This window comes from Oncorhynchus clarkii, chromosome 12 (genome assembly GCF_045791955.1).
Source record: "Oncorhynchus clarkii lewisi isolate Uvic-CL-2024 chromosome 12, UVic_Ocla_1.0, whole genome shotgun sequence".
Taxonomy (NCBI): domain Eukaryota; kingdom Metazoa; phylum Chordata; class Actinopteri; order Salmoniformes; family Salmonidae; genus Oncorhynchus; species Oncorhynchus clarkii.
The window spans coordinates 21,922,461-21,936,755 of record NC_092158.1 but is presented as its reverse complement, the minus strand read 5'-3'; the positions used below and the strand labels follow the sequence as shown (position 1 = coordinate 21,936,755).

At 44.8% G+C, this 14,295-nt stretch overlaps 1 protein-coding gene across 1 annotated transcript in view; it reads right to left on the bottom strand.

The window, feature by feature from the left end:
* Positions 1–14,295, bottom strand: part of LOC139421921 (protein FAM222A-like) — a 39,672-nt gene that overhangs the window by 24,504 nt on the left and 873 nt on the right. The gene's annotated exons all lie outside the window — the stretch shown is intronic.

The following is a 14,295-nucleotide window of genomic DNA, read 5'->3' as shown; positions in this document are numbered from 1 at the left end:
CTCACCACCTGGGGTCGGCCCTTTAGGAAGTCCAGGACCCAGTTGCACAGGGCGGGGTCGAGTTTGGAGTTTGGAGGGTACTATGGTGTCAAATGCTGAGCTGTAATCGATGAACAGCATTCTTACATAGATATTCCTCTTGTCCAGATGGGTTAGGGCAGTCTGCAGTGTGATGGCGATTGTGGACCAATTGGGGTGGTAAGCAAATTGGAGTGGGTCTAGGGTGTCAGGTAGGGTGGAGGTGATATGGTCCTTGACTAGTCTCTCAAAGCACTTCATGATGACGGAAGTGAGTGCTACAGGGCGGTAGTCATTTAACTCAGTTACCTTAGCTTTCTTGGGAACAGGAACAGTGATGGCCCTCTTGAAGCATGTGGGAACAGCAGACTGGGATAAGGATTAATTGAATATGTCTGCAAACACACCAGCCAGTTGGTCTGCGCATGCTCTGAGGATGCGACCGGGGATGCCGTCTGGGCCTGCACCGTTGCGAGGGTTAACACGTTTGAATGTTTTACTCACGTTGGCTACAGTGAAGAGCCCGCAGGTTTTGGTAGCGGGCTGTGTCAGTGACACTGTATTGTCCTCAAAGTGAAATGTTATTTTACCCCCTTTTCGTGTTATCCAATTGTTAGTAGTTACTATCTTGTCTCATCGCTACAACTCCCGTACGGGTTTGGGAGAGACGAAGGTCGAAATCCACGCGTCCTCCAAAACGCAACCCAACCAAGCCACACTGCTTCTTAACACAGCGCGCATCCAACCCAGAAGCCAGCCGCACCAATGTGTCGGAGGAAACACCGTGCACCTGGCGACCTGGTTAGCGTGCACTGCGCCCGGCCCGCCACAGGAGTCGCTAGTGCGCGATGAGACAAGGATATCCCTACCGGCCAAACCCTCCCTAACCCGGACGACGCTAGCCCAATTGTGCGTCGCCCCACGGAGCAAGACATCATGGTCCGCGACGGAGCTGGTTTTTCTTTTGTAGTCTGTGATTGACTGTAGACCCTGCCACATACCTCTCGTGTCTGAGCCGTTGAATTGCGACTCTACTTTGTCTCTATACTGACGCTTAGCTTGTTTGATTGCCTTGCGGAGGGAATAGCTACACTTTGTATTCGGTCATGTTTCCGGTCACCTTGCCCAGTTTTGCGCGAATTCTTCCCTCAATCCACGGTTTCTCGTTGGGAATGTTTTAATAGACGCTGTAGGTACATCACCGATGCACTTGCTAATAAACTCGCTCACCGAATCAGCGTATTCATCAATGTTGTTGTTCGCCGCAATGCGGAACATATCCCAGTCCACGTGATCGAAGCAATCTTGAAGCGTGGAATCCGATTGGTCGGACCGGCATTGAACAGACCTGAGCGCGGGTGCTTCCTGTTTTAGTTTCTGTCTATAGGCTGGGAGCAACAAAATGGAGTCGTGGTCAGCTTTTCCAAAGGGAGGGCGGGGGAGGGCCTTATATGTGTCGCAGAAGTTAGAATAACAATGGTCAAGGGTTTTGCCAGCCCTTGTAGAACAATCGATATGCTGATAAAATTTGGGGAGCCTTGTTTTCAGATTAGCCTTGTTAAAATCCCTAGCTGCAATAAATGCAGCCTCAGCATATGTGGTTTCCAGTTTACATAGAGTCGAATTAAGTTCTTTCAGGGCCGTCGATGTGTCTGCTTGGGGGAGGAATATACACGACTGTAATTATGATCGAAGAGAATTCTCTTGAAGATAATGCGGTCGGCATTTGATTGTGAGGAATTCTAAATCGTCTTCTTACCAGAGATAGGCTGGTTTCTGTCTGCGCAATACGTGAAGAAACCAGGTGGCTGTACCAACTCAGATAGCGTGTCTCGAGTGAACCATGTTTCTGTAAAAACAAAGAACGTTACAGTCTCTGATGTCTCTCTGGAATGCTACCCTTGCTTGGATTTCGTCTACCTTGTTGTCAAGAGACTGCACATTGGCGAGTAGTATGCTCGGGAGCGGTGTGCGATGTGCCCGTCTACGGAGCCTGACCAGAAGACCGCTCCGTCTGCCCCTTCTATGGCGCCGTTGTTTTGGGTCGCCGGTTGGGATCCGATCCATTGTCCTGGGTGGTAGGCCAAACAGAGGATCCGCTTCGGGACAGTCGTATTCCTGGTCGTAATGTTGGTGAGTTGACGTTGCTCTTATATCCAATAGTTCCTCCCGACTGTATGTAATAAAACCTAAGATTTCTGGGGTAACATCCTAAGAAATAACACACACACACACACACACACACACAAAAAAAACAAATGCTGCATAGTTTCCTAGGAACGCGAAGCGAGGCGGCCATCTCTGTCGGCGCCGGAAGTTTCACAGTTAGTGAGGTACAGTGCACAGACAAATCTCTGCGTTGTCATACAGACATTCCCCATTAAAATTCCCCATCCAGGGCTTTCCATCCCACATCACTGAAGCTTTGTATTGGCTGCCTCAGAGAAGATCATTTAGTCAACAATACCGCTGTGTGCCCGCTGTGTGCTCTGCTCTGATGTCGTCATAATATTTTTTTTAATTCTTCTTCTTCTTCTTCTTCTTCATTGTGGACTACCGCCTATGCTGGGTTTGAACTGGATGGGCTACCGCCTATGCTGGGTTTGAACAGGATGGGCTACCGCCTATGCTGGGTTTGAACAGGATGGGCTACCGCCTATGCTGGGTTTGAACAGGATGGGCTACCGCCTATGCTGGGTTTGAACAGGATGGGCTACCGCCTATGCTGGGTTTGAACAGGATGGGCTACCGCCTATGCTGGGTTTGAACAGGATGGGCTACCGCCTATGCTGGGTTTGAACAGGATGGGCTACCGCCTATGCTGGGTTTGAACAGGATGGGCTACCGCCTATGCTGGGTTTGAACAGGATGGGCTACCGCCTATGCTGGGTTTGAACAGGATGGGCTACCGCCTATGCTGGGTTTGAACAGGATGGGCTACCACCTATGCTGGGTTTGAATAGGATGGGCTACCGCCTATGCTGGGTTTGAATAGGATGGGCTACCGCCTATGCTGGGTTTGAATAGGATGGGCTACCGCCTATGCTGGGTTTGAATAGGATGGGCTACCGCCTATGCTGGGTTTGAATAGGATGGGCTACCGCCTATGCTGGGTTTGAATAGGATGGGCTACCGCCTATGCTGGGTTTGAATAGGATGGGCTACCCATAAAGCCTGCTCTTTCACCCTGGACAATTTCTGATGGGTGGTTTTAATGGGTTGGGCTGAAGAATGGGAAGATAGAGAGAGGACTGCAAACTTAGATGCCTGGATCTAATAAAAAATTTAAAAAATGTAAAAAAACTTAGGCTATCAGACCATAGCCCAACAACTAGAGCCGCAACAGATGGGTTTACAATATGAATCAACTTGAGAAATGGTCCATGCCTTACAAATACACTGCTCAAAAAAATAAAGGGAACACTAAAATAACACATCCTAGATCTGAATGAATGAAATATTCTTATTAAAAAAAAAAAAAATTCTTTACATAGTTGAATGTGCTGACAACAAAATCACACAAAAATGATCAATGGAAATCAAATTTATCAACCCATGGCAGTCTGGATTTGGAGTCACACTCAAAATTAAAGTGGAAAACCACACTACACTAAAACAAGTCAAAATGAGGCTCAGTAGTGTGTGTGGCCTCCACGTGCCTATAGGACCTCCCTACAACGCCTGGGCATGCTCCTGATGAGGTGGCGGATGGTCTCCTGAGGGATCTCCTCCCAGACCTGGACTAAAGCATCCGCCAACTCCTGGACAGTCTGTTGGTGGATGGAGCGAGACATGATGTCCCAGATGTGCTCAATTGGATTCAGGTCTGGGGAACGGGCGGGTCAGTCCATAGCATCAATGCCTTCCTCTTGCAGGAACTGCTGACACACTCCAGCCACATGAGGTCTAGCATTGTCTTGCATTAGGAGGAACCCAGGGCCAACCGCACCAGCATATGGTCTCACAAGGGGTCTGAGGATCTCATCTCGGTACCTAATGGCAGTCAGGCTACCTCTGGCGAGCACATGGAGGGCTGTGCGGCCCCCCAAAGAAATGCAACCCCACACCATGACTGACCCACCACCAAATCGGTCATGCTGGAGGATGTTGCAGGCAGCAAACGTTTTTCACGGCGTCTCCAGACTCTGTCACATGTGCTCAGTGTGAACCTGCTTTCATCTGTGAAGAGCACAGGGTGCCAGTGGCGAATTTGACAATCTTGGTGTTCTCTGGCAAATGCCAAACGTCCTGCACGGTGTTGGGCTGTAAGCACAATCCCCACCTGTGGACGTCGTGCCCTCATACCACCCTCTTGGAGTCAGAAACAGACCGTTTGAGAAGACACATGCACATTTGTGGCCTGCTGGAGGTCATTTTGCAGGGCTCTGGCAGTGCTCCTCCTGCTCCTCCTTGCACAAAGGCGGAGGTAGCGGTCCTGCTGCTGGGTTGTTGCCCTCCTACGGCCTCCTCCACGTCTCCTGATGTACTGGCCTGTCTCCTGGTAGCGCCTCCATGCTCTGGACACTACGCTAACAGACACAGCAAACCGTCTTGCCACAGCTTGCATTGATGTGCCGTCCTGGATGAGCTGCACTACCTGAGCCACTTGTGTGGGTTGTAGACTCCGTCTCATGCTACCACTAGAGTGAAAGCACCGCCAGCATTCAAAAGTAACCAAAACATCAGCCAGGAAGCATAGGAACTGAGAAGTGGTTTGTAGTCACCACCTGCAGAACCACTCCTTTATTGGGGGTGTCTTGCTAATTGCCTATAATTTACACCTGTTGTCTATTCCATTTGCACAACAGCATGTGAAATGTATTGTCAATCAGTGTTGCTTCCTAAGTGGACAGTTTGATTTCACAGAAGTGTGACTTGGAGTTACATTGTGTTGTTTAAGTGTTCCCTTTATTTTTTTGAGCAGTGTACATGCATATTATGCTGCAGGTGCTCAAGCTTTCTGGCAGAAGAGGCTTTGACAAACAAAGTAAATCGGGGAGTCACTGTAGCCCCCCCAAGAAAATCTAGCTAGGGTGAACACACACACACACACACACACACTAAGAGCAATAACTATCTGATTTGATCTACAGATGCTTTGCGTCTATGATCCGCTGACTGACTGCCAGTCTCACCTGCTGGGAGTGGAAACCCAGACAGATCAACGCAGGCAATAATCAAAAAGGCCCATCTGCTTCTTGTCAAAACACAGTGACAGATGTTCTTCTGTCTCACTTTATAGATTAGCATGGCGGGTGAAGAATCTACAGAACCAGACTGTACGACAGAAAGGGCAGACTTGTCAAAAGTAAAGAGTTAGACCCATCTCAACCAATCATTTGTTACGGTGCTCTACAAGTACGTTGGAGTTTATGCTCTCAATTTGGTCAAAAACAAATCCTTTAAACAAGCCTTTGTATCTCCTTAGGGTTTAATAATCCCTTTTCAATCATAATTGTAACTGTTTGTTTTGCTTGCTTGCTTACCCTCCAGAGAAAAAAAAGTGGCTGTTATACCTGCCTGGTAATATTTTGTCCACAAAGGAAAAAAATGTTCCTACAGTATAGTTTTGGCTACAGTGTCTTTCACTGCCAAACTCCTCCATACCCACCCAACAAGCCCTCCTCTCCTTTCCAGTCAGAGTAGGCAAGGCTGTTCATTATGCGGTTAAGGGTCACAGATTCCTTCAAAGTCATTAAAAATATGTTAATAAAAACAGAGAAGTCATGAGAAAAGACTGGCAAAATGCTCCCCGCAGGGTACTCATACAGGAGAGAACTCCTTTTCCATGCTTAATGATAAGCTCCAGTCCTCACAGAGCGGCTTGGAAAAACCAAACTGTTCTTGGAGAAACAGGACTATGGTCCCTGGACTAATCCAAAATTACCTCTGCCTGCTGCCTTCCCGGTAAAGGGCAGATAACATTACTCCGAGTGCAATCAGGCAGCATGTGTATTCTGCACCATATTGTACACAAAATAACAGGCTGTTTGAAATTGCAAACAGAGCAACGACCCCCATAATTCCCCCTCCCCAATTGCTAGATCCTCTAGGTTAGGGCCAGGACAATACCAGTATCACGATACTCTTTAGTATCGTTGGCAAAGAAACAAAAATGGAAGCGGATTTAACAAAACAGCACTAATGTTGGGAACAAAAATGTGTCATCCCGATTCACATTTATTTTCCAAGCAATAGCACACAATATTTTACATAGAAGGTTATTAAAAAGGACCAAAGAGTTAGATCTGATATGTGTTATTATTTTTGCCATTGATAAAACATTGCGATACTGCTATCGTTCCGGCCCTAATCTAAAACACCCAGTCTCTCTGCCCCTTCACCATATAAAAATAAAAAAGACCAATTAAGCAGATTTAAAAAGATGGTAGCTAGCCCATATTTAAACACTACATCCTTAGGAGATAAAAGGTGATTCATATGGATGCACGGGAGAAATTGCTTAGTAACCAAGCCATTTACAATTTCCCTGTAAGCGGAGCAGGGTGATTGGCCATCCAGGCACTCTCCGAGGTCACTTTACCACCTCCATTGACTCTGTCTCACAAAAAGAGGAAACAGGGCTGAAATCCAGTACAGACTGTTTAGTAAAAATACAATTCCCAGTAAGCGAAAACAAACTCTTGGTAATAATAGTTATACTTTTGTTTAGCACCATGACTAGGCCTAATAGCCTAGCTGTGTATTGAATAGGAAGCAAAAACAACTGCAGAGGTCGACCGATTAATCGGAATGGCCGATGATTTCAAGTTTTCATAACAATCGGAAATCAATATTTTTTTGTTTTTACACCTTTATTTAACTAGGCGAGTTAGTTAGGAACACATTCTTATTTTCACTGACGGCTTAGGAACGGTGGGTTAACTGCCTCATTCAGGGGCAGAAAGACAGATTTTCACCTTGTCAGCTCGGGGGATACAATCTTGCAACCTTACAGCTAGTCCAACGCAATGACGACCTGCCTCTCTCTCTCGTTGCACTCCACAAGGAGCCTGCCTGTTACGCAAATGCAGTAAGCCAAGGTAAGTTGCTAGCTAGCATTAAACTTATCTTATAAAAAAACAATCAATCATAATCACTAGTTAACTACACATGGTTGGTGATATTACTAGATATCTAGCGTGTCCTGTGTTGCATATAATCTGACTGAGCATACAAGTATCTGACTGAGCGGAGGTAGGCAGAAGCAGGCGAGTAAACATTCATTCAAACAGCACTTTCGTGCGTTTTGCCAGCAGCTCTTCGTTGTGCGTCAAGCATTGCGCTGTTTATGACTTCAAACCTATCAACTCCCGAGATGAGGCTGGTGTGACCGAAGTGAAATGGCTGGCTAGTTAGTGCGCGCTAATAGCGTTTCAAACTTCACTCGCTCTGAGCCTTGGGGTGGTTGTTTCCCTTGCTCTGCATGGGTAACGCTGCTTTGATGTGGTGTCTGTTGTCGTTGTGTTGCTGGTTCGAGCCCAGGGAGGAGCTCGAACCTGTTACACTTGCAACCTGTTACACTTGCAATACTAAAGTGCCTATAAGAACATCCAATAGTCAAAGGTTAATGAAATACAAATGGTATGGAGGGAAATAGTCCTATAATAACTACAACCTAAAACTTCTTACCTGGGAATATTGAAGACTCATGTTAAAAGGAACCACCAGCTTTCATATGTTCTCATGTTCTGAGCAAGGAACTGAAACGTTAGCTTTCTTACATCCAACACTTCGTTTTTGCAATATTTAAACCAAATTGAACATGTTTCATTATCTACTTGAGGCTAAATTGATTTTGTTGATGTATTATATTAAGTTAAAATAAGTGTTCATTCAGTATTGTTGTAATTGTCATTATTACAAGTACATTTTTAAAATGTATTTTGTTATTTTTTGCATTTTTTGTAAAAAAAAAAATTGTTAAACTTTTTTTTTAGAATTAATCGGTATTGGCTTTTTTGGTCCTCCAATAAAATCGGTATTGGCGTTGAAAAATCATAATCAGTCGACCTCTAATTTAGACCCCTTGACTTTTTCCACATTTGGTAAGTTACAGCCTTATTCTAAAATTGATTAAATTCCCCCCCCCCCCACCATAATGACAAGGCAAAAAGGTTTTTCGAAATCACATTTCAATATCACATTTACAAAAGTATTCAGATCCTTTACTCAGTACTTTGTTGAAGCACCTTTGGTAGTGATTACAGCCTCAAGCCTTCTTGGCACACCTGTGTTTGGGGAGTTTCTTCCATTCTTCTCAGCAGATCCTGTCAAACTCTGTTAGGTTGGATGGGGAGCGTTGCTGCACAACAATTTTCAGGTCACTCCAGAGATGTTTGATCAGGTTCAAGTCCGGGCTCTGGCTGGGCCACTCAACGACATTCAGAGACGTGTCCCGAAGCCACACCTGCGTTGTATTGGCTGTGTGCTTAGGATCATTGTCCTGTTGGAAGGTGAACCTTCACCCCAGAAGGAGGTCCTGAGTGCTCTGGAGCAGGTTTTCATCAAGGATCTCCCTGTACTTTGCTGCATTCATCTTTCCCTCGATCCTGACTAGTCTCCCAGTCCCTGCCGCTGAAAAAACACCCCCACAGCATGATGCTGCCACCACCATGATTCACCATAGGGATGGTGCCAAGTTTCCTCCCAGACATGATGCTTGGCATTCAGACCAAAGAGTTGAATCTTGGTTCATCAGACCAGAGAATCTTGTTTCGCATGGTCAGAGTCTTTGGGTGTCTTTTGGCAAACTCCAGGCGGGCTGTCGTATGCCTTTTACGGAAGATTACTTCCGTCTGGCCACTCTACCATAAAGACCTGATTGGTGGAGTGCTGCAGAGATGGCAGAATCTTCCAGAAGGACAACCATCTCCACAGAGGAACTCTGTAGCTCTGTCAGAGTGACCATCGGGTTCTTGGTCACCTCCCTGACCAAGGCCCTTCTCACCTGATTGCTCAGTTTGTCCGGGTGGCCAGCTCTAGGAAGAGTCTTGGTGGTTCCAAACTTCAACAGCGATGGAAACATTTCGGGTGTGAATATCACCTTCACAATCCAAAATCATTTCCAAATCTCCAGGTTAAATAAAGGTAGCTAGATAAGTCATATAACTCAAGGCTAAATCTACAAACACTTCATTGGCTTGAAACCTAGTAGAGCTCAACAGAAACCAAACATTAGGAAACCCCCTATAAAAAGGCCACTAAAATGTGCAGTTGTGTCACAACACAATGCCACAGAGGTCTCAAGTTGAGGGAGCGTGCAATTGGCATGCTGACTGCAGTCATGTCCACCGGAGTTGTTGCTAAAGAATTTCATGTTAATTTCGCTACCATAAGCCACCTCCAATGTCGTTTTAGAAAATATTCCATTATGTCCAACTGGCCTCACAACCGCAGGCCACATGTATGGTGTCTTGCGGGTGAGTGGTTTGCTGACGTTAACATTTTGAACAGAGTGCCCCAAGGTGTCGGTGATGTTATGGTATTTGCAGGCATAAGCTACGGACAATGAATACAATTGCATTATATCGATGACGAGCTACTGGTGGCCCATTGTCGTTCCATTCATCCAACGCCATCATCTCATGTTTCAGCATGATAATGCACAGACCCATGTCACAAGGATCTGTACAAAATTCCTGGAAGCTGAAAATGTCCCATTTTTTTTTTTTTTTTTTTCCATGGCTTGCATACCCATTGAGCATGTTTGGGATGCTCTGGACAGACAGCGTGCTCCAGTTCCCGCCAATATCCAGTAACTTTGCACAGGCAATGAAGAGGAGTGGGACAACATTACACAGGCCACAATCAATAGCCTGATCAACTCTATGTGGAGGAGATGTGTTGTGCTGCATGAGGGAAATGGTGGTCACACCAGATACTGACTGGTTTTCTGATCTTTTTAAGGTATCTGTGACCAACCGATGCATATCTGTATTCCCAGTCATATGAAATCCATAGATTACATCCTAATGAATTTATTTAAATTGAATGATTTCCTTATATGAACTGTAACTCAGTCAAATCTTTGAAATTGTTACATTTATATTGTTGTTCAGTATATATTTTTTATAAAAATGTTCTAAACCTTACTAACAACAAAATATTAATCACATTTAGGCCAAGGGACCATGGAATAAGTTTGAGTATAATTTAATTAATTAATTAATTAGTTCTGGGAGGCTCACACTGGATATTGATATCCACAGTACTGGACCAATTCTTTGTTTTTTTACATAAATGCACTATAATTTAAGCTTAAAAACTGCAGTTCTCTTTCTGCCTCATGGATTAAAAAATATATATACACTGCTCAAAAAAATAAAGGGAACACTATAATAACACATACTAGATCTGAATGAATGAAATATTCTTATTAAATACTTTTTTCTTTACATAGTTGAATGTGCTGACAACAAAATCACACAAAAATGATCAATGGAAATCAAATTTATCAACCCATGGAGGTCTGGATTTGGAGTCACACTCAAAATTAAAGTGGAAAACCACACTACAGGCTGATCCAACTTTGATGTAATGTCCTTAAAACAAGTCAAAATGAGGCTCAGTAGTGTGTGTGGCCTCCACGTGCCTGTATGACCTCCCTACAACGCCTGGGCATGCTCCTGATGAGGTGGCGGATGGTCTCCTGAGGGATCTCCTCCCAGACCTGGACTAAAGAATCCGCCAACTCCTGGACATTCTGTGGTGCAACATGGCGTTGGTGGATGGAGCGAGACATGATGTCCCAGATGTGCTCAATTGGATTCAGGTCTGGGGAACGGGCGGGTCAGTCCATAGCATCAATGCCTTCCTCTTGCAGGAACTGCTGACACACTCCAGCCACATGAGGTCTAGCATTGTCTTGCATTAGGAGGAAGTCTTGCATCAAAAGTGACCAAAACATCAGCCAGGAAGCATAGGAACTGAGAAGTGGTCTGTGGTTACCACCTGCAGAACCACTCCTTTATTGGGGGTGTCTTGCTAATTGCCTATAATTTCCACCTGTTGTCTATACCATTTACATAACAGCATGTGAAATGTATCAATCAGTGTTGCTTCCTAAGTGGACAGTTTGATTTCACAGAAGTGTGATTGACTTGGAGTTCCCAGGGCATGGGACCTGGTTCATCCAGCTATGCACTGCCAAAGTCATAGTAAAACTCATTGTATGCTACTTTTCTCTCAATGTAGTTGTGTTCTGATTATGAGGGGTTCCCTGATGGAGACCTGCATGGAGAGTAGAGGGGAACAGGCCAGAAGATGACAAATCCCCTCTCATCATGGATCAAGAGTCTGGAGATAATGTGCTGATGGGGTGTGAGAAGATCTGTGTAAAACCCCAGGGAGATGACTGTTTGTAATTCGACCCGATCTGTTAGCCTCTGATACACTAACTACAGACTGGCCAAGCCATAAAAAGCTTAGTGAATCGTTTCTCGGGTGAAGACAAAGCACAAGCCAAGCCAAGCCAATATCTAGAATGTCAATTAGAGCAGAGTATGTCGATATATCAGTTTGGCTACAAGGCTACTCAGTCAATGTCTGGCATTCCCACTAGGCCTGGGTTATATCATTCCAGTATAATAAACACATCTAAGCATATTTTCCATCCTCCAACCCAAATGTTCCCCAAAATGAATGTTGTCTGTCAAAACCAACACAGACATTACAGGCAAAGCCAAAACAATTTAGGTGTATTTAGATTGGCTTTAAGCTCCATCATATATTAAACATAGAGCATTACACACTGAGTGACAGCTGAAATGAAGAAACACAATATATATACACAAAAGTATGTGGACAACCCTTCAAATTTTTGGATTTGGCTATTTCAGCCACACCCGTTGCTGACAGGTGTATAACACTGAGCACACAGCCATGCAAACTCCATAGACAAACATTGGTGTAGAATGGTTTTACTGAAGAGCTCAGTGACTTCCAACGTGGAACCGTCAAAGGATGCCACCTCTCCAACAAGTCAGTTCATCAAATTCCTGCCCTACTAGAGCTGTCCCGGTCAACTATAAGTGCTGATATTTGGAAGTGGAAACTTCTAGGAGCAACAAAGGTTCAGCTGCAAAGTGGTAGGCCACACACGCTCACAGAACAATGCAACTGTAAAGTTTGGTGGAGGAGGAATAATGGTTTGGGGCAGTTTTTCATGGTTCGGGCTATGCCCCTTAGCTCCAGTGAAGGTAAATCTTAACACTACAGCATACAATGACATTATACACCAGTGTTTCCCAACCCTGGTCCTCAAGTACCCCCAACAGTACGCAGTTTCAGCACTTGACAAACACCTCAATCAACTAATTTGATGATTATTTTATTTAACCAGGCAAGTTAGTTAAGAACAAATTCTTATTTTACAATGAAGGCCAAACAACCCCGGCCAAACCCTCCCTAACCTGGACGACACTGGGCCAATTGTGATCGAACCCGGGTCTGCAGTGACGCCTCTAGCACTAAGATGCAGTGCCTTAGACCACTGCGCCACTCAGGAGCCCAAGTTGACGCAGGTGTGGTTGACCATGGTTACAATACAAATGTGTACTGTTGGGGGTACTCGAGGGCCAGGGTTGGGAAACTCAGTTTGGGGAAGGCCTTTTCCTGTTTCAGAATGACAATGCCTCTGTGCACAAAGTGAAGTCCATACAGCTCCTGAGTGGCACAGCGGTCTAAGACACTGCATCTGCAAGAGGTGTCACTACAGTCCCTGGTTCAAATCCAGGCTGTATCACATCTGGGCATGTTTGGGAGTCCCATAGGGCAGTGCACAATTGGCCCAGTGTCGTCCGGGTTTGGCCATCATTGTAAATAAGAATTTGTTCTTAACCGACTTGCCTAGTTAAATAAAGGTTACTTTAAAAAAAATAATAATAATTGTCAAGATTGGCCTGCACAGAGCTCTGACCTCAACTACATCTTACACCTTTGGGATGAATTGGAACACCAACTGCGAACCAGGCTTAAATCACTAATGCTTGTGGCTGAATGGAAGCAAGTCCCAGCAGCAATGTTCCAACATCTAGTGGAAAGCCTTCCCAGAAGAGTGGAGGCTGTTATAGCAGCAAAGGGAGGGACCAACTCCATATTAATGCACATGATTTTGGAATGAGATGTTCAACGAGCAGGTGTTCACATACTTTTGGTCATGTACCACTGCTATACCACTGCTATTCAAAATGCAGATTTGACAGAATTATTAATGTAGAGCCCAGTCAAATGGATTGAATGTCAACTGAAGATGTATGAATAAAGCAATTGTTGTAGTGGGCATGTGGGGGAGGGTTAGTCAGAGCATTTTTCATTTAGTTTAATTACATTCTCTCAAAGGCCATAATGTTTATTTCAGGATTTTAATATATTCCGAGGCAATCCCATTATGATGCCAAATTATGTGAGTGGGCAGGAGTGAGAGCAGGTCCTCCCTGATGTTGTGTCAGATGCTTCATGTTATAATATTCATCCAGACAGAGGCCTTTCACTTACTGAGGCATGGAGTTGAATGGAATGAGTCTCAGGACTATCATCATGTATATGGCCTGATGGGCTTCAAAAGACTATCAATCAAAATTGTATTTACAAAGCCTGTTTACATCAGCAGATGTCACAAATTGCTTATACAGAAACCCAGCACAAAACCACAAAGAGCAAGCAGAAGACTACACTGAGAACACAGCGACTTCAATAAAATGTTCATTAAGTTTTGTCATGGATATAAAAGTTAGATAGTAAGTTGTTATTGCCATGATGTATCTCTTTTATAGGCCATGCTTAAACCACAGATGGGAAGAAGCTGTGACTTCCCGTCTCTCTAGCCAATAAATGATCTGACACAGCCAGGAAAGCATGTAGGATCGAATTTCAGTTCATGCTATCCGGTATCCTTGGGATGTTCCTACTCCTGCACTGAAGTTGACAGTAAAAATTGTTGGGGGTTAGGGACGTCCCAAGGATCCTAGGATAGATAGCAAGGTGCATAATATACATGGGCAAACTCTGCCTCTAGGTGTAACCTCCAAACTCTGCCTCTAAGTGCAATGATCCCTCCTCCGGCTTTGACAATAGACGTGGAAACTAAGCCTTTGGAGTCAGCTTTGAAGGGCCAATAACATACTTCAAAGCATTTCCTGTAACCACTGGGATTCTGACACATAAGTCCTCCTTTATTGCAGGCTGTACATCCGCCACAAAACCGTTCTGCTCGCCTCAGACAGACAGAGGGGTACTTCTGAATGGAACTTCATGCCATAACATACCCTTTTGGTG